A 19296-nucleotide genomic window follows, 5' to 3' on the forward strand; every position below is an offset into this window, starting at 1 on the left:
ATATATTACATACTGTGTGTTACGCCATGTTTGTGTGTCTACCATTTTACATGGTTGTGGCCGCAAATATACACAACCAAAGTGCATTTTTTAACATTAAATTAGCTAGAAAAAGGAAGTTAACTATATTCAAAACCTGCATTACTGTTTAGACTTGGATTAGAATGTTGTAAATCCTTTTATGACTGTACAAAAATACTTTGCTATCATTGTACAAACTCCATCATTCAGAAGACAGCACTCCACACATTCATTTTAGTAATGCCTGTCTGGTCTGGGAATGGTTGTTGGAGGACAATTCATAGGTCAATGCATTTGTCAGTAACAGACATCATGACGTATTAGGTTTAGGAACAATAGTCCCAAACCAATGAACTCATTTTGATTGATAAAGGTAATAGTGTTGACATAATATACTTGGACTTTTGTAAGACATTTGACATGGTATCTTGTGAGTATGATAATTAAGAAACTAAAAGAATGCAAAACCAACATGGCACACATTTCATGGATTAAAATGGGTTAACTGATAGGTCTCAAAATGTAATTGTAAAAAGTGATTATCATCAAGTTGGTGTGTTTTTAGTGGTGTCCTGAAGGGATCAGTTCTTGACCCTATGTTATTTCATTTTTTTTAAACCAATGATCTGGAATGAAACATAAAATCAGCACTGATAAAGTTTGCAGACGTCACAATTATTGAGGGAGTAGCAAATAGTGAAGATGACAGGTCACTGATACAGAATCATCTGGATTGGTTGGTAAACTGGGGCAAGCAAGCAATATGGGTTTCAATTAATTTATGTATTAATTTTACATTTACAGAACCATTGCTTAATAGGAAAAGTGCTCTCTCTTCTATTATAATTTTTCACAATCAAATAAATAATCAAAATGCAATTCTCATTTCTACGCTGTAGTGTGATGAAAACAAATTCCATCACCTGGTTATTACTAGACACTAAGGACTAACAGCTCAGGAGACAGTTGAGAGAGAGGATGGCCTAGTGGTTATGGAACTAACATAGTTGAGAGACCTGGGTTTAACTTCCTGTTTCATCATAGACTTCCTGTGTGATCTTAGGTAATCACTCTGCCTCTCTGCACCTGACCTTACAGGGGTGTTGTGCAAAAAAATTACATTAAAAATTTGTGAGGCACTTAGACACTATGATCATGTTAGCCATATAAGTACCTTAGATAGTTTTAAACATTCCTGTTTATCCCTTTTGATGAGTTACTGCTGCGCCTGAGCCTGCTGAAGCCTGATGAGTCATCTCTGAACCCGAAAGTGTGATGAGTCATCAGAGGCAATTACCTGAACGTTTTGTGATAGGCCCCCCCACATCATTCAACTAGGGTTCAGTCAATCACAGGCAAGGATCCACCCAGGTGATCCCAAGGAACTTACATAGGGTTCTAAGGGACTCAGTCTCTTCAATCTGCTCAGAGTCACTACCTGGACTAGATCAACAGATCTCCCTTCCCCTTGCCCATTTCCACACTAGACAACCCTTGTTCCAGCCAGAATTTTACTTAAGCTGTCACCAGAGATTTTAACAATCCCCTCCTCAGTGAAATTTTATTTTTCAGAATTAAAGTGAAGAGATTACTTTGATAGGGTCCTGAGAGTGAGTCTCCCAGAAATGATTTATCATGAACCCCTTCTTCTGTACATTATGTCAGCCTTGTGAATTTCCATTGTCTTGAGCAAGCCAGTTATTTGGGCAGGCAAGTGAAAACTGGACCTTTAATTGGATTGGTGGCAGTCCCTATAGCCACTCGTGGGTGTAGGTGGTTCCATTTTTATAGCAGTTCAGTCACTCTCCTACATGGTTACTCTACAGTGCAGTAGGAAGCAGCCACCAGAAGATTATAAAAGGCCATCTCATGTTTATTCTTCCTCTGCCATTTAGGCAGACAGAGAAAAGGCGGTGAACTCCAACCTCCACTCCCAAATTAATGGCAACAGCCCCCACCGCCTTTCTCCTATTCCTACCCTTAGGTGTGGGAATTGTCTTATCTCCTCCCCATAGAACAAAACTTTGCCAACACAAACAGGGCAAATTGCAAATTCCTCTCCTCCACCCCCCACAGGGACTGGAAATCTATCATGACAAGTTTGCAAGGCAGCAGTATGTGTGGGTATGTAATTACTTTGTATAATGTTATTGTGTGCCTTAAAGGAAAAAAAATCTCTATGTAAGGTCCAGCTTGGCCTTTTTAAGTAGCGCTACACTCAGTGGAAGTCTGCATTAAGTGGTCTGGTTACCTGCCGGAATGCTCAGTGCATTACAGCTTTCCTCTGAGTGGGGAACAAATTTGTAGTGAATTTTGTGATTGAAGCAGAATAGTTCTGCAAAGGCATTTTTTCTTGAGGGTGAGAAAACATGAACTTCCCCTTTTTTTACTCCTGAAGCTTAAACACAGAGCCAAGGACAATTAAGTAGTATACATAATACCACAAAGGGATCAGAGTATGCAACAAGCTTGTATGCCCAGCACTGAGGCTGGAAGCGGCTCCAAGACTGCAGAAGTAGCATTTGCCCTTGATGTTGAGGGGCAGGGAGTGATGTAGACAGGTGGAAAGATGAATCTTCCACTGCTCTGCATTAACCTGTCTAGCCAATTTGGCAGTGGTGTTACTGTTGATGGGAGTCAGGGCTCCGAAGCTTTTAGGATGGAGCACAGGAGTATAATATGATAATTGTGGAGAAGAGTATGACACTTTTAGATTCTAAATTCCCAACACCTATCTAGAGAGATCTTAACCAAAGTAATAAAACAAATAAAAATCCTTTAAGTCATCTCATTTTGATTCCTTTATAATGTGGTAATGTTTTGGTTCACACAAGGGGCTTTTTTACAGGTATGGTATTAAACAGGTATTCAGATAGCACAAGCACAATTAAAAATCCTAGAGAAATAGATAAACCAAAACCTATGTTACAGGGTAAAGACTGGGCTAGTTTATTCTGAAAAAATCAGCAAATGCATCAGCGGTATTGCTTTCATTTTTTAGTTAGACTGCACCTGTTCTGCTAACCCTTCCCTCTTCAATGTGTATAATGCTCACTCTATTAAAAGGATAATCACATGGCTCAGTGGACATACACTGTACATCTATTTCTGACTATGCACTTACAATGGAACTTCCTTAATTGTGTGTACCCGAAGGGTGTTTGTAATGGTATTCAAGTATTTAAGAACCAAGAACCATGTTTCAGATTAATTAATGTGACTTAGTCTAAGTTGCACAGTCTAGTTGGACAGGAACAACACAAACGTTTAAAGAAAGATGCATGAGGTTTAAGAATGAGAGCAGAGACAGGGGTAATCGGTCAGTGATAGAAGGCTAAAATACTTCCAGACTTGAAGCAAACACTCAGCAAAGCAGGTAAGTTCATTTTGTCTAACACTTAATGAGACACAAACACCAAGCCATATGCACTTGCAGTATTACATAAATCATGGCATTTCCTTGTGGTTTTGCTGTGTATCACAGGTGCTGGAGCTGAGAGCCATCAGTGAAGCAGTTAATGAAAAAGTTGCATTTAAAGCAATCAGTTTGTAATAATTGGGGAGAACCATCAGAACAACAAAAATCTGGAGTGAAAATTGCAGAAAACTTGTGATTAATAACCCTAAATTCAGAAGAAGAGTACAGCATGCCTAATGTTCTGAGAAACTGAAGGCCATTATACTATTTGTGCCTCTATTCTTTTCAGACAGTAGCCCTGCTCCTTCCACCAACCTCTGAAAAACTCTAATATGCCTATTTTTGGGGTACTTATATGGTGCCCTTTACTGTAGCATCTGAGCACCTCACATTTTTAACGTATTTATCTTCACAACTCCCCTGTGAGGTAGGGAAGTGCTATTTATCCCCATTTTACAGATGGGGAACTGAGACAGACAGACTAAGTGACTTGCCTAAGTTCATACAGGAAGTGTGTGGCAGAGCGTCAAACTGAACCTAGGACTCTCTGGTCACTTAACCACTGTGACAGCCTTCCTTCCCCAACAACTCCCAGTGCTGCATATATTCTTAATATTATAATCTGGCCTCATGCCTCCTGCACCAAGCCATCTAGGGCGGAAGTGTTCAGCCACAAGTTAGTTTATCTATCTAAACATGAGATCAGGACCAGTGATTTGCAATATAAGTGACATATTCAGACTATTATCTGCACTTTGTTTTTGAACTCCAGCTGTTAGGGAAGTCCAACATACATTGCAGAAAGGGCAAGCAATGGGAAGTTTTCTTGAATAGTTCCTTCGTAGCTGGGTGAAGCTCAGTGAAAAACTAATCATAGGGAGTCCATATTTTCTGTTCATTTAAAAAATAATAAAAGTAATTTCAAACCTCACTGATGTTTTTGTAACATTTTAGAAAGAATCATGGCATTGTTGCCTACTCTATAAGGGCTCAGTCCTGGCTTTGCTCATGAGCGCTGTCTTTGGGTCAGCATGTAATTGCACTAACCCTTTGAGCAGCCCAAGGGGGAGATTGACACTCAGGGAGTCACAGTCTCCTTCCTGGTGCTTCCGCTGCTGTCTCTATCTGGCACAGTATCTGCTCCCTGACATGGTGGCATAGCTGCACTGCTAAATAATTAGTGGGTAGCATTGCCTCAGATGGTTCCCTGCCCCGTCACTGGCACATAGAGGAGACAGTGTCTTTGCAGAGCCTGATGTCTTTCCTATGTTTCTAGTTGTGATGTGGGTAGCTGACACATGAAAGTAAGAGAGTGCTGGTCACTCCCTTTCAGTCATAGATTTCTATGTACCCAGGCCACAATTTGGTCCTAAGTAGAGTTTGAGATTTATCAAAGCCAACAAGGAGCTCTAGCCACACAGCTCCATTAATTTCAAAGGGACTTGTATTGATAAATAACCTTTCCCACTTTAGAAAGCTCAGTGAGAATATATTATATAAATCCTATATATTTGTGTGTTGAGAAGCAATGTGTGTCAAAGGGGATCACTGATGACAATGTCTAAGTCCACCGAGTCAAATAAAATCCATATTTCTGGATATATGTAATATATTTGTATGAAAAGATAGCATATAAAACAAGGAATCATATGAAGGCTGTTCATTTCATTATGGGTTTATATTTTAAAGAAAATTTTAGTGATCATTCAAGTGCTGTGTTGACAGCCATGAATGCAGAGGTCCCCATTCACCCAAAGATTGGATATAGCAGTAGTAGTAGCAAAGTCAGCTTCATTCATCACTATTATTAATTATCATCATCGTCATCAGCACCCAAAGTATAGAAACTAAAGTGAGCTATGCATTCTACAGATTATTTAATGATTAAAGAAGCCCAGATCTCCAGCCACAGGATATAAGTAACTCATTCTGAAATCAATGGTTCCGTATTTTCTATATTAACCTCTTCTGCATACTCTGAATAGGTTACTCACATTCAACAAATAGATTTTTGTGATGTTATAGATTTACACATTCTTTTGTATTGAAATCAGTGATGATGCCTTAACCTAGCATAGGATCCCAGCTATCTTTGGACACAGGAACTAATGAGAGTATTGTTTGATGGTTGGTCGTATGTTTAATCTTGTTGTATCATTGGGGCTGGGCAGGGGGGAAGGTAAGCGGAGATTTAGAAAGGGGGGCATTTTTAAAACGGGTTAAGATAGGGGAGAGGGCACTTCTCGGTACCACATTTGGTGGGAATAATGAAAGAGGGTGGGGATAATTTAAAAGAAAACCATGTAACTAACTAGACACTTACCTCACCTCATAAAATATTTCACTCTTTCATATCTCTTTCATTTGTTTTCCCCCTCAATTTTGAAACAAAAACTTCAAAATCAATAACTACTAGTAATAATTAGTTTGAGAAAAATTGAAGAGCCCATGATTTTAGGATGTCCCTACTAGTTTTGCTTCATTCTACAATATTCTGCAAATTCTAAGCCTTCATTTTAAAACAAAAATGTAAGAGAGTGTTATGCACTCAGTAACTCTTGAGAAACTGATAGGACACTACAAGATAATCTGATGCAAAACTGTCTCTATTCAAACAATGGTACAATCTGGTTGGAAACTCAACCCTCCCCTATTCACTATAGCAAAGCACAAACTTGAAAGCTTATTTGGCACAATTTAAATAGGAATATTAATAATATACCCGAGCAATATTTTTTTCTTTAAAGATAAATTAAGGGAATGAGATATAAAAATCTTTGTTAGTACAATAGAAAAGTTGCACAATTGCAAATCACACCAGAAAAGTCAAGGAATGTAGAATTAAGGTTTATGATGTTAGAATTAAGGCAATATTACCTTGCCCATGTTATAGATGCTTTATTGACTGTCAGTTTTTCTAGTTACATGTTCAACCGGATACATTTGTTATGACAGTAAAAGTATAAAAGAAAGTTGTAATAGATGTGTAACATATTTGCCACTACTGCTGCTGTTGGAGCCTTACCTTTGCATTGTCTCACTCTATGCATTTAAGTCTAATTTTGATATCAGGTGAACCTGAAGTTACTCTATTAAAATGAAGCTGAAATACAATGAACTTACTCCACACTTATACATATGTGTGATATGCAGGATGACCTAATAGAAATTAAAATTGGGAGAAGAAAAAAAAACACAAAAAACAAAATAGTGATCATTCTCTATATATGTAGACGCATAGCAAAAATGTTCGGAAGACAGCCCAGTAAAACACATAAGTAAAGCTCCAAGGATTTATTTTGTAATCAGATGCTTGAGATGATTGGCAAGCCTTATTTACAGTTTTCCTGTGTTGTCATCTATATTTAAGAAGATATCAGATTTTTAGCAAGAAAATAATTTGGTCACCATGAAATATAGTCTTCTGATTGCATTACAGTGGCTGCACTATGACTTTCTTGCTTGCTGACAATGCGTTTTGCTATGTTAATTAAATAAGCAATGTGTCTATGATCTTTACTCATTAAAATTAATGTAATAGTATTTAAATTGGACTCAATCTGGCAAAGCTGAATAAAACAGCTTCACGTGAGTTACTCTAAGCTTATTCCTGATGTAACAGAACTGTATCAGGAATTTCTATATGAAATCAGTTTACCCTTGCTTCACTTGCTGTTATTACCCCTTCCTCAACACCCACTAATACGTTAGGAGCAGACAAAAATGTCCAGTATTAAATAAACCTATAGAGAACTGCTCATCAGAAATTCAAAGCCTCAGGGGAATAGGTCTCCCCAGGCCTGGGAGCTCCCTAGGCCTTACCCATTTGGTATGTATCCAGCCTGCCTTGCTTCATCGCGCTGACTGACTTAGGGTATGTCTACACTGACAAGTTTTTAGGCCACAAGTTATGACACTTTTATTAAAACGCTGGAATTAAATCGCGGTTGCATGTCCACAACATGTTCCTTGTGATGCTGGAGTGCATCCACATTAGCAGTTCTTGCAATGACAACGACAGCAGTGTGTTGTGGTAGCTATCCCACTATGAAATTGGTCACAGGATGCTTTGGGAAGGGTTTGCAATGCCTCATGGGTCAGGCAAAGCATCCCATGATGCAGGTTTCCCAATCCCATTGTTCCATGAGCATCCTACTTAGTTGCCAGCTGCTTTTCAATTGAAGTGGGGTGTGTGAGTGACAGGGAGTGTGTGTGTGTGTGTGTGTGTGTGTGTGTGTGTGTGTGTGTGTATGGAGGGGGGGAGATACACAGTGTATTTTGGGGGAGAGAGAGAGTGTGTCAGCATGCTGTCTTGTAAGTTCAGACAGCAGCAGGAAGCAATCAGCCCTGAGGCAGGGCGGGGGGAGAAACCCCGGCATCAGCCCTGCCTCCTTCCCTGGGCTCTTGGCACAACAATCTCTCTCTCCCCCACACACACCCCTGCCTCTGTGTTCAACAGCACGAGCATTCCACACTAATGGTTTGCTTTGTGTCCCGGAGCAGATCAGCACAGCACACAACGGCTGTCAGAAACGGTGCTTTGAAAGGGGTGGGGTGCGTGTCTTCAGGCCAGCGGAGTTCAAATCAATGAGTAGAGCAGTCACTTGAGGCATTATGGGGACAACTCCGGAGGCCAATTACAGTGCAGAAACCTGGCAATAAAACACTGGAGCCTCTGCGCAAATAGCCTTACGACTCTCGTTCAGGTGTTTTTTTGGCAGCACTGCAACTGAGCAGTTTCTGCACACAAAGTGGCTTGGCAATGTGTACACGTCTGCAGTTTGAGTGCAAAATGCTGCTTTACTGTGCAGAAACTTGCCAGAACCATGGAGAACTGAGGCAAAAATATGGATGGAATGTGGACATCTATAACAGAAAAAAGAGACATAGAAAGATATCTATTTTTTGAAAAAAAAATTCTATTAACTAGGATGAGATTCTGATGATGCATGGGGAAAAAGAGAAAGTAAGGTTCACTGATGCAGATGTAAGCAGACAGAATTTGAAGACACTTTAAATTAAGATTATGGATTAGTATTTAAAAGCAAACAAACAAAAAACCCAGCACTGTTCACCATATTATTTGTATTACACTAGCATCTAAAACCCAATCTAAAACCAGGATAATATTCTACTGGACACAGGACATTACAGGTTATCTGAGAATATCTTTTTTTTTTCCCCTACTGAAAATGTCTAGGAAATTTAAAAAAAAAATCAAAATGTACAGTGGAAAATTTCAAAAACAAACTTTCAACAGAAAACAAAAACTTCTGTTTTCAAAGGAAACATTAAAAATGTTTTGGAGGAAAGCAGCCACTTTCCATGGAAACTTTTGTTTGGCCAGAAACCCAATTTTCTGTTGAACATTTTTTTTGACAAACTTTTAGTTCTGCCCAACTGTACATATAAAGTAAGAGACATCTACTGACTAATTAGTTTACAACATACGTAGACAAGACAGGACTGGAGAAAAGTAGCATTCACATCTTTTCCATTTTACAGATTGGGAACTGAGGCACAGAGAAATTAAATAGCTTCCTTATGATACAGGAAATCTTTGGCAGTAATAAGAATTAAACCCAAGTCTCATAAATCCTAATCTAATGTTTTAAATCACAAAACAGTCCTTCCTTGGAGGGTGGATTTCTCCAAGTGCTAACAGCGCTAGCATTTCCAATGTGCTAAAACAGTAACCCAACTGAACCTTGTTTCTTAATTTGTCCTTTTTAATTTCATTTCAGCTTTCTCATTTTGAATTACTTCAATTAGCATATTGGTATCTTTATTTTGTTACCTCACCTAAACTCCCCCCTCCCATTCTAGACCTTGACAAATGATTCTAGGATATTCAATTAAAAAAAAAATAATAATAAAAAAAAAACCTCTCACTTACATTAGTAATCTGAAGTATAAAAGGCTTGGTCCTTAAGTACTTGAATTCCTTATGAACACACACACACACACACACACACACACACGCAGAGAGAAAAAAACCACATCACTTAAGGAAGTTCCATTGTAAGTGGACAATCATCAATAGATGTATAGTGTATGTCCATTGAGCCATTTGATTGTCCTTTAATAGAATATACATTATAAAGAGGGAGGAGGAAGGAAGATAAGCTAATCAAATAAAAGATTAAAAAGCATATTTATAACCTGATTAACTGTTGAACTTTCCAGAATAAACTAGCACAGTTTTTAAATTTATGTTCTAGATTTCTCTCTATTTTTATACTGTGCTTGTCACCATAGTATTAGATTATTTCTCAAGATTTTATCTGTATAAGGCCTCTTCTGGAACCAAAGCACTTCCCATTATGGAGGAACAGAAATGGAGAGCTGTGCATCTCTTAAAATGATGGGTATTGATCAAGCTGGATAAGCATCAACATCACGATAAAGGTTTATTGACTTCCATTAACATTTATAATATTTCCCTTTCTAATCAATGTTAACATATTTTTTAAAAATTAAGTAGCATTAAGTTTTATTTTTCCACAGAAACTAACAATCAAGGCAATTAAATATTAAAACTGTATAAAACTCAGTGGGCATCTTTCTATTGATTAAAATGGACTGTGGACCAGGTCCTTAAATAGCAAAATGAGGTTGCCCAGTCAGCACCAGTAAAACCATGATTAAATAGTAGTTCGGGTGCCAAATTTATAGATTGAATCTGTAATGAGGGACAATAACTCACAGGGGTCATAGAAATTGTCATTCCAGATCACACCTTTGGTATTTCTAGTCAGGTAACTTATCTCCAGTACCAGCTTCTTCAGAAGATGCACCCATTAATGGACAAATATAAAACAGATTTTTTCAGAAGTGCATGAGGGATTTAGGAGCACAGGGCCATCAACTATAAATGTCATATGGTAACATAAAGGCAGTTAGAATTTGACTTAGGTCCTTAGGGTATTCATAGTTAACATTATGGATTCATTTTATCATAGCTATTGTAACTTCATAGGATATTCTTGTTATTCATGTACATATCTATTCATTTTTTCAGTCCTATTAAGCTTTTCATTTCAGTAATATATCTTGTGTCAATGAGAGCCAAAGGTTAGTTATGAATTATGGAAAATAGTATATCCTTTTAACAGTTTTAAATTTGTTGCAATTTAGTTTCATTGGGTCTTAATGAGAAATGGTAAACAGAAGAATCCAGCTGATCTTCCCAATATCCTTCAATATTTCATGTACCACTGCCATGTCACCTAATAATTTCTTCTGTATACTAAATGCTCTTCATCTTTTCTCATGTGGAAGTCTCTCCACATCTCTAATTATTATTGTTGCCCTTCTCTGGACCTTTTCTATATTTCCGCTATCTCCTTCTATGACCTATGCTGGACAGAGTATTCAGGATAGTGCATGTCATCAATTTATACAAGCACCGAATAATAAATAATTTCAGTATTATTTGGCATCCTGTTGTTAATGCAGCCTAATCAATATAAACTGTTTGCTTTTTTTTGTTTGCAACTGCACACTAAGCGGGTGTTCTCAATGAGCTGTCCATAATGGTGTCCAGGTCTTTTCCATGAGATGTTACAGTTAATTTATTTTAGAAAACATCAGTGTGTAGAAGTAGTTCAAATTGTTCATTCCAATGTGCACTCTTACCTTGCACTGGTCTAAAATGACATATGTTATTATGTTGCCTAACTGACTACTTTTATTAGGTCCTTTAGAAGTCCCTCTCCAGCCTGGACTAACCAAAATAAGTTTATCTTCAAGTGAACCTCAGTTCATTTCCTGTTCCAGACCATTACAAGATATATTAATAAAAAGTCAGCATTTTAAATCAGCTACCTGATCATGATATGTGACATAGTAAGTTTTTAACCTCATTAAAATAGGAAATAATTGTGGTACCTCAATTAACTGTAAACACGCGCGCACACACACACACACACACACACACACACACACAGGGCCTGATTCTATACTGATTTCACATTGGAGTCAATGTAGTATTATTCAGTGATGTTACACAGTCATAAAACTTGTGTAACAGAATAGAGAATCAGGTCTGTTTGCCTTTTAATTCCAACCACTGAATAGGCATGCAATAAAATAAGCCTGCACACAATTAATATTACACACAGACACACAAATCCAAAACCAAAACAAAAAGCTAGGAAGGCCATGAATCAATAACTTTATGTTTAACCTTTCTGCAGGAAATCAGACCTCAAATATTTGTTAGACTATAGGGACCAGATACTCATCTATGGCCAAGGAGCACGCAGCACAAATTGAGATGGTGGGCGATGCTAAGATGGTATAAAGTGCAGCTTTGTATTGCTCTAATCCCTGATCTTCTGTGCATAGGAATGGTCCCTGAGGGCCAGTAACAGACACAAGGAACTGAAACCACAGCCAGGGGCCAGTGCAGCACAGAGGCATCCAGGTCATATACCTTTTCCTCCAGCCATACTAGCTCTATCCATAGGAATCTATTATGCCAGGAGATGCTCCCTTACTGAAACGATCCTTCTGAAGCTTGATCCACTGACTCTACAGCCATAATCCTCCAGAGATGCAGTGCAATGTGGCCACACAGCACTGGAGGACCTTGTTGAAGGACTCTTGTAGTTGCAGGAGAAAGAGGAGGTTGGGCTTAACTACGCACTGCTTAAGGCACTCGAGAAGGAAATATTGATAGTCAGTAGTAGGTTATCTCATATATAGTCTCAAAAGTAGAAGCCTTTTCATGTGTATTGTAATACCACATGTTAATATGACTTCAGATTTTCTTAAGGCCAGCAACCCTACGATGGCTATAAATTTGGTGGGGCTAAATTTAGTGACATTTTTAGTGACAACTGAAGCACATATTACAATGAGATTTTTAATATAGGTCATTAAGACAGGTTTTTGTACAGTAGTTTGGGGAAGTTTGTATGGAAGCAACAATCAGGACCAGAGCAGATTTTGCTAGAGTTCTGAAAGTTGGGGCTATTTCAGGATAAATGTTGCTGTTCACTCAAGGTAATAAGTAGGAACCATGTACTTTCTCCCACTCTTATTTATTATTTTTATTCAGAAGTGCCTGGTGGCACCAATGAGATATCGGGTCCCATTGTGCGAGTTTCTATATAAAGGAAAAGATGGTCTTTGCACCAAGGAAATTACTATCTAAATATATATATATAAGGAAAGACACCAGGTGGATACAACATACAAATGGGGGAAGCAAAAGACAGGAGCATTCTTGCCTCCTCAACATCTTCTATGCAACCCCTAACCTGAGAACATCCTCTTTCCCTGTTCTGTTTCTTCTCCTTCCTTTAAATACAGTATTTCCAAAAGGCCTATTAATGCCAGAGTCCCCTCTATTAATTTCTGGTGAAGGGAATAAAAGAAGAAAAAAAAATAAAATAAGGACAACTCTTGTTGAACATCACTACTCACCCAATCAGTGTCTCTTACTGCTTCCCATGAAATTTATTCTACACACATTGAGAAAGTCCAAACTTTTCTGAAATCACAAAATCCAGAAATAGACACACACACCCCTCTAAATTTGCTAGGGAATCACTGTACTTGATACTATGACCATTAGAGTATCATTGTGTGCAACTCTCAGAGACATGAATTGTCTCTGTACAGAAAGCAATATGGCCTATGTCCTTGTTGCATCCCATCATACCTAGTTATTGCAGCATTTACAGGGTGCTGCATAATGTCACAAAGTGATCTGAAATCACCTATAATATCTAGGCACAATTAGGTAAGAGAGAGAGAAAATGAACCATTAACTTCTGATTTCTTTGCTCCTGTGTTACACAGTTGTGGCAACTGAAATGGGTATATTTGCTCTTTTTGCACTGAGAATAGTGGTCTACACGACTGCAGTACAGGAATATGAGAATTTAGAAACCTTCCATGAAAATAAAACAAAATCCTTACACAAAATTTGTTCTCATTTTAAGCTGTCACTACTGAAATGTCACTTGTACATATGAATATTTTTCTTTTAAGAAAGGGAAAAGAGTCTTTATAAAAGCATATGAAAATGACATGGCAAATTGTAATTATCCCTTCAGAGCCATTGTAGCCTATCACATAACATAGCTGCTGCAAAGCCATTGAACAAACCCTGTATACCCTGTAAAACCCTGTATATGATAGAAACCACTTCAAACCAGGAGGTGCTGCTGCACCTCCAGCACATGTCACCTAATACATATTTGCATTTTAAAACAAAACCAATATATCCTTGAACTGATGGGCCATAATGCTGCTTTGATGTTGTTGGAGATGTACATGGAAGGACTTTAAAAAATATATATTGATTGCTGACCTGACAGGCCATAATGATGCTCTAAAGTTGTGCATGGGCTATAGTATAAATCCTCCTTATTTCGTGGGCCCTTGACAATGAATGGCAACAGCATAGAGGTTTATAATAGAAAAGCTGACACATCTTTATCTATAGCTGCACAAATGGTGCCACTATAATTACACTTTATAGCTTGAGCACCACTAGATAAGTTGCTAGTTTTTAATCATATTAATCAGTGCTTGGATGCTTCAACTGCCATAAAGTAGTCTACACTATAAAAATGAGAGGATTGCCAAGCACTAAATATCATATATGTTGAGAAACATAAAAGTATTCAAAAACCACTTCACTGTAAAACAGACCAAAATCTATTGGAATTGAAACCCTAATCAGTTATCTGTTAATTGTGTCAATTACAGTATGAGGGGTTAATTTAATAGTCATACTGCATCCTTCATATACGTTACAGAAACATTGCTGATTAATATTACACATCTTGCATTAGGATCAACCCTATACATGTTACTATTTACTTATTAGCTATAAACCAAGTCTGCTGCTTATCAAGAAACAAAATCAGAACTTTCTTATTTAAAGGGATGTAGTATGATTGTTCCTTATGCACTGCTATGTTCTTTAAAAGCTGACTTCCAATTGTGACCATGAAGTGAGTCACAAAATCACCACTGATTTAAATGGGAATAGAATTGGGCCCTGGGTATGGTTTACTGGAATTTTTCATTTCATGTATGTGAATAGTTTACAATTTTATCCAAACAAGAAAAGTTTCCCCTCACAACAGGCATATTTAGTGCATATTGGAGGGACAAAGCACTTGGGTCTGAAACCCTGATCATTTTTTATCAACTAGGAGTCTTTAAAACTCATAATATTCCATTGGAGGTTAAAAAACAAGCTTCAGCTTAAACTTGATTTCTTATAACTCACTAATACCACACGCAAAATATTTGCAAATATTTGTATGATACATGATTATATCATTTCCATATAGCGTATAGTCCCTCTTAGTCATTAATTATGTACTCTCAGATAGCACTGAATTTATAACATTTTCTCCAGAAAACAGTGTTGTTTCTAAGATACATACCTGCACTATATATAAGAAGCCCCCTAAATAATTAAACAGAGAGATGGGGAGAGTATGTTTTGGGATGTATGTGGGGGAAGAAGACAATGCCATGAACATTTCTGAAAATTAGAAGAGATGTACTGGTGCACGGGAAATGCCATAGTGTTATTCTGACCCCTGAAGGATGGAAACAGGAGTTTACTTCACATCCTTTTTTTCCCAGTTACTCAGGATACTCTATGAATGTCAAACCCTAAACTACATTAGCAGAATTTATTTATGTCTGCCCAGGCTTGTCCTAAAGAAATATAAAAAATAGTCATGAACAAATGGTAAGCCAACTTTAAAATACTGCTGTTTGGAGTAAAGCTGAGGAGGGAATGATTTTCTAGTCTGGTGCTATGATGTTTTCCTTTGCAAAGTTACTATGAGTTGGCTACTGTATTACATCTCACAAGCAGAGTAGGACTGTGGAGATCACCTTTATCAAGAAATGCAAAACCTCCTCTCTCACCTCTTCCTAACTGAGAAGTTGTTTAGTAAATTCTTGCTAGGCTGAATCTACAGTGAAGTAGGAAAGGAGCAAGCAGGTGATAAAATCATTCATTTCAGCTGAGTTAAGATTTCATCAGGCTTGCATTTTTCAGAAAATATGTCCATGAAAACTGCTTAAAGGCATGGGGCTTCAATAGTTCTTTTACAATCTTATCAGTCTTAGAAGAGTAACTTTTCTTTGTGAGCACAGATAGATATGGTGATTTGAGTCCACAATACATATCAATACAACATTACTTTTTTGGTGGTCCATTTCAATATAAAGGAATTTTTTTTCTACGTCCTTCTGAAAGGACAATTGTGTCACACCTCTGCCCTCCCCCCTCTTGCTTTTCAGATGTATTTTAAAGTTGTTAATATACTACCATTTGTATGAGATTTAAATCATTTAAGGACCATGTTCTGTGTTCTTTTTAAAATTTAAACAGGTAGATTCAGATATTTTATCTGAAGATACTTTTTTTCTGGTGTTGCACACATCTCTAGAGTATATCATACTGCTGAAGAAAAAGCTCTAAGACACTCATTTCGTATAAGCAGACAACAATATCCATTTCAAGACCTGCAAATACCAGAGTGAAACAACCATCAGTTCTACCTTGAACAGTAAGGGGAGGGGAGGGCACAGATTATGTTTTATCTTGAGAGAGGAACACAATTTTAATGTTTGTTGAGCTCTCCTTCCACTCAGCTGCTGACATGTATTTAAATCACAGGTTACACTGTGACCCTCGTTGAAAGATTCAGGCTGGTCTGTTCAATGGGACCATTGTGTAGTATTGCAGGGATTTTATGTGGCTCTCTTCACGGGTGTGGCTGAGTTGGCAACTATGCAGCCTGACGCTTTTGTGGAGCCACTGTCCCAGGGAAACTCCACTGCGAAAAAGATTCATGTTAAATTAATCCCACAAAAGGCAAACGTTTAACAGGAGCCGAACAAGAGATCGCCCCCATCTCTCCCCCTCTCTTCATTCCAAGCTCCTAGGAGCATTCTAAAGTTAACACAAGTGATGGATACACTGTATGCTTACATTATTACACTGTCGCCGACTGATGTCACTGATCTAACCAAGTTACATAATCATCGATTATGCACAAATACATCCGTCTTCCTACAGATACATCTGCATATCTTCTGCCATCCATTATGCATGAACCCACCAGCCGTACATGGGGGGCATATATTTTCGCATACACTATATAACTTTAGCATTGCAGTGCATTGCACTATACAACGTCATCGCTATTGATTCTCTCAACCTCCCCCATCCCCTCTATCAATTTGATTTTGCAGAGAAAAATTAACAATTTGCATTGCTTGGATTTCTTTTTCTTTTTTTTTTTTTTTTAAACTGGTCTCATTCGCTTTCTTGTTTGGTTTATTTAAAGGGCTGTTTTCCCCCCACCACAGTAAATAGAAGTAACTAATGTATACATAATTCCCCTGCCAGCTGCATATATATGTAGGCAATCCCGAAGATATGATCTCTGTTGCAGATCTTCAACTCCTTTGCACGTGGGTCTGAGGTTTCAGTGGGTAAGTTAGTGGGTGAAAAGATATTTAATAAAAGCAGACGGACCAGCGGTTTTTAGGCTAGTGACATTTCAGATATTTTTTATATTCGCCAGTCCAGCTTTTACCACCATATTCCAGTTTGCAATTTTCTTGTAGAATTTACAACAATAGTTTGTAATCCAAAATCACCAGTGACATTTACCTGTTAGAACCATATCCCTGTAGCATAATTAATAAGCATTGTCACCTTAAAGTTTAACAACTTGAAAAATGAGGTTTCTCTACCTCCATTGCAGCTATGAAATGCAGCAGACTGCTGCACAGAGTTGAACACATTTGTTTTAGCGAACGGATGGGAACCGATTTTATGTTAAATAGATACCATTACTTAGTCCTCTTTTTACTGCCATATATTCTTTCCAGCCACACATATTACATCCAGAGAAAGACTGTTTGCCCAGAATGAATTCATGGTACTCTCCAATATCAAGAGGTTTGGGGGAGACGGGAGACCGATGCTTTGATTTATCACAAAATGCACTCTCAACAATACCTACTGCAGTTATTTCACTCAGCTGCCAATAATGGCTAGATATCCCCACATCAGTGTAATGCAGTAATCATGAAAGTACCCATTTCAATTACAAGACACCAAGTTTAGCCATGCCATCGATGGGCTTTGCATATATAAAATGACCTTACCCACAACAGTCTTCCAAAATATTCTGATCTTGCTATCAGTCAATAAGGTAATTTCTGGTCATCACAATGCGTATTCGGTGAATCCACGTTTTTACTCCTCTTTTTTGCTAGCAATTAATAATTCGAACCAGAAGCCCATTCACAAGTGCCAAGTTCACCATCAAAGCTGATAATTCCATATAGACTTAGATTCCCTGCAAGATTCGCCCCCGTTAGTTCTGAAAGTGCCCAGTTTGCTCGCGGAAGATACGATCCAGGTGTAAAGCAGAAATTAATTTAAAAAAAAAAAAAAAAAAAGGCGGGGGAGGGAGAGAAGGGGGAGGAAAGGAAGAGGAGAAGACTGAGAACCACACAAGTCTGAGAGCTCTAGGACAAGAAAAGGAGTCTTGATTGCAAATCTCTGTGCGTGGTAGCCTTTCAAAGCCTCTTGCTGCACATGCAAAATTTCCAGATCCAGGATGCAGCTATAAGAAAGAAAGAATCCTATGTATATTTCACAAGTATCCTGCAATAACGGATCCGATGGGGTTTTCCTTGTACTGTACTGCTATGTGGAAAGCACACAGCCCCTGCTGTTTGAAAGGATGTCTCCTGGGTCCTAGCACTCCCACCGGGCAAAAAATAAAATAAATAAAAAATAAATAAATCTCAAAAAAAAAAAAAAAAGGGGGGGAAATCAGATGCCGGTTTGCTCTGAATGATGCTAATCTTCAGTGAAAATGACAAGTGAACAACAAATAGCAGGAGGTCTTGATTAATAACCACAATCCACCCAAAATATCCTAAGGAAGAGAGAGGGAGGGGGAGAGAGAGAGAGAGAGAGAGAGAGAAACTGCAATGCATAAATGATTCCAGTGTTTCTACAAGATCGGCTTATTTGATTGAATGCATTCTCTGGTTTGCTGCAAGTCAAAGAAGATACTGTTACTGCCACCCAATGGATACTTTAGTACTAGCCAATCCACACACAACCACCGTTTTGCACGCATTAGTTTAGAGAGCTGATTTTTTTCGGGGGGAGGGAAGGTGGGAACCGTCAGAAAGGATCCTGGAAAAAGAGTCCTAAATAGCAGGGATCTATCTTTGTAGACAGTGACTATTTCCAGTATGTAGAACACACGTTACATTGGTACCACTTGATTTTCGCTGCTCTTTCTAGAGGGCAGGGGGGGGGAAGGAGAGCGGCTAACTTGCGATGGATTCTGTGCATATGTGTTAAATGGCGAGTTCAATATATTGTTTCCTCCAGTTTCCGAAGTGAAGTGCCGTTTTACAAGAGATGATGCATTATCTATTCTTGGATTTTTTTTTTTTTTTTATAAGGCAAACTGTGGGCCTCGCTGTTGCCATGGGATCTTCTTTGTGCGAACTCTCTGAACTGTGTGGGAACAGTTTTATCTTTTCCCTCCCTTCAGCTCCCTCCCCCACCCCCCGTAACTATTCTGAAGATATGTAACAAAATGTAACTGCATTATTGCCAATTAAGACTAACAGCAGCTGCAAGGTGCATCTGATTAGGAATGTTAATTACTTCACGAAATAAATACTCGTTTGCAGATGTCTATAGTGTTAAACAATGATCTGTAAAACGTAACGGTGTAAAATTCTGACACCCCCGACAAGGCTCAGACACACATTGATGGTTAGGAGGCATTTTGAACTTGGACGACCGGGGGGAGGGGGCGGAA

General features: G+C 38.2%; 1 protein-coding gene across 1 annotated transcript in view; it reads right to left on the bottom strand.

Annotated features, from left to right (window-relative positions):
- The window catches only part of IL1RAPL1 (interleukin 1 receptor accessory protein like 1), a 1127404-nt gene extending 1109516 nt beyond the window's left edge, over positions 1–17888 (bottom strand). Inside the window, exon 1 of the mRNA XM_034754902.1 lies at positions 17609–17888. The gene's annotated coding sequence lies outside the window, so the exon portion shown is untranslated. The remainder of the gene's footprint in view (positions 1–17608) is intronic.
- Positions 17889–19296: the final 1408 nt, after the last annotated feature.

The sequence above is a fragment of the Trachemys scripta genome, chromosome 1 (genome assembly GCF_013100865.1).
Source record: "Trachemys scripta elegans isolate TJP31775 chromosome 1, CAS_Tse_1.0, whole genome shotgun sequence".
NCBI lineage: Eukaryota > Metazoa > Chordata > Testudines > Emydidae > Trachemys > Trachemys scripta.